Source organism: Colobus angolensis, unplaced genomic scaffold (genome assembly GCF_000951035.1).
Source record: "Colobus angolensis palliatus isolate OR3802 unplaced genomic scaffold, Cang.pa_1.0 Scaffold67, whole genome shotgun sequence".
Taxonomy (NCBI): domain Eukaryota; kingdom Metazoa; phylum Chordata; class Mammalia; order Primates; family Cercopithecidae; genus Colobus; species Colobus angolensis.
The window spans coordinates 8,230,352-8,232,661 of NW_012120376.1; the positions used below are offsets into that span (position 1 = coordinate 8,230,352).

A 2,310-nucleotide genomic window follows, 5' to 3' on the forward strand; every position below is an offset into this window, starting at 1 on the left:
TTTGTTTTTTTGAGACAGGGTCTTGCTCTGTCGTCCAGGCTGGAGTGCAGTGGTACAGTTGAGGCAGGAGAATAGAGTCTGGAGGCAGGGAACATAAGGCCAATTCATGCTGACTTCCTTGAACTAAATCAGATGGAAACACTTCAGCTATGTTAGGAAATATCCTCTCCATTTACATAGGGTGTACGCTGAGTAAATGACTTTGTAACTTTACTTCATCCTCTTCATTTACATAGGGCATACATCAGGTAACCAGTGGAAACCTCGAGAGGGCATGTAAACCCCAGAAAATTCTGTAGTGGGGCTCCTGAACCCCTATGCTCAGGCCTGCTCCCACCCTGTGGAGTGTACTTTCATTTTCAATAAATCTCTGCTTTTGTTGCTTCATTTTTTCCTTGCCTTGTTTGTGCATTTTGTCCAATTCTTTGTTCAAGATGCCAAGAATCTGGACTCTCTCCATTGGTAACACAATCATGGCTCACTGCAGCCTCGACCTTCCGGGCTCAAGTGATCTTCCCACTTCAACCTCCCAAGCAGCTGAGACCACAGCCACATGCCATCAGGCCTGGCTAATTTTTTATTTTTATTTTTGTAGGGACGGGTTTCACCATATTTCTCAGGCTGGTTTTGAACTCTAGGCTCAAGCAATGCACCCGCCTTGGCTTCCCAAAGTGTTGGGATTACAGGTGTGAGCCACTGTACCTGACCACCATAGTTTCTTTATCCATGTGTGTTTTTTTTTTTTCTCAAGTCAGTAACTTTTTAATAAAATGAGCAGAATCCCATCATAACAGTTCTTTGTTACATGAATTCAAATACACAGCAGACCAATCATGTTCCCTGAAATTTAACAATCATACTTAAAGACCTGTTAGTGCTGTCCCTCAAGACTCTAATTCTAAAGGGCTTCCTTTGAATTCCCTTTATAAAGCTTTGTGCAAAGAGCTTAAGCACCAGTAAGAAAGACTGTTGCTAGCATTTTTATTTCATCATCAACAAACATGCAGTTTCTTTCTCCGATGTGCATGGCACTGTAAAATGGGTGCTACACTCTGTCTTGTGGTACAAAGTTTATAAATACAATATACCAATACAAAGTTGAAGCCATTAAAAAGAGCTTAATAACAACCACGAGGAGACAGTTACATCTGGAGTGCTGATGGAATCTATGAAGAGATTTAGAAACAAGACATAAACTCAAACACTATGGTAAAAGTTTTACTTGGGAAGGGGCCAGAGGTGAACTTTTTATGTGCTACTGATAGATTTTTAAAGTTGCTCCAAATTTACTTTCTTTCTGCTATTATCTTTAAATACTGCAAAGTATTGTGAGCTGCATCACTTTGTGCATTGCCACAGGAGATACCAGAGCCATGACAGACCGTGATGGGGCTGGTGGACAGTTCGGCAAGACATTGATACCGTCCATTGGCGCTCAGTTTATCTATATCCAAATATGTTATATTAAAACCTTGTTCTGTGGCAATTTCACTAAGCAGCTGGATGTAATCTGTATTTGGAATACTAAGGAGGCTTCTTTTCAATAAGTTGATCTTTTCACCAGGAGAATTCCTCAAGGAATGCCAAGTACATCCTAAAGAATGTCCCACTACATTTGTTAAAGAAATGTGGTTCTCTGGAGAAATATTACTAAATTTGGCAAGAAATTTCTTAGCAGCATTCCTTTTGGCTTGCTTTTTTGATGCCCCCTTTCCAGTTTCCATAAATGACTCTAGCCTGCAAACTGTGGTGTATTCTCTCTAATGAGCAGGTCCTCCCTCCTGGGAAAGGGTATATTCAGGAAGTCTCCAGACATGATGAATGGCCAATTCCTGTAATGAACCAATAGGATTAAGCTGGTTCTTTGGTTGCTTGGAAGGGTCAGGCATTAAGGGGTCAGGAACTGCAAAGCAAATACTTGCATTGTCTTTCAAAATGTTTATGGCAGCCTCTGCAGCTCTATGTTTCGCCAGCTTCTTACTTGCACCTTCACCTCTGCAGGTTATGTCACCAACGGTTACTCTGAAGGTGAAAGTGGGCACGTGTATTTGCACATCAGATCTTTCACATTCATAAACTGGGATGTTCTTGGTCTTCATGCCGTATTCGTGTAATACCTGAATCGGTGTTTTCCCTGGCATAGCTGTTATCATCTTCCCCAAACTGAAGGTCCCACTGTCCTCGCGCTCCAGTGGCAGGGCCTCGGCGGGTACCTGCTCTGGGACATGGTGAGAAGGGACTGCTCAGCGGCTGGAGCGGTGCGGAGCGACGTGCTTGCTCCCCGGGTCGCTGGTCTGCAGGAGGAGCTCC

General features: G+C 43.1%; 1 pseudogene across 1 annotated transcript; it reads right to left on the reverse strand.

Moving 5' to 3' along the window:
- Positions 1–1,152: 1,152 nt before the first annotated feature.
- LOC105500583 lies at positions 1,153–2,310 on the reverse strand (annotated as a pseudogene). Its single transcript, XR_001000052.1, has one exon. The product of XR_001000052.1 is annotated as an interferon-inducible double-stranded RNA-dependent protein kinase activator A pseudogene (transcript).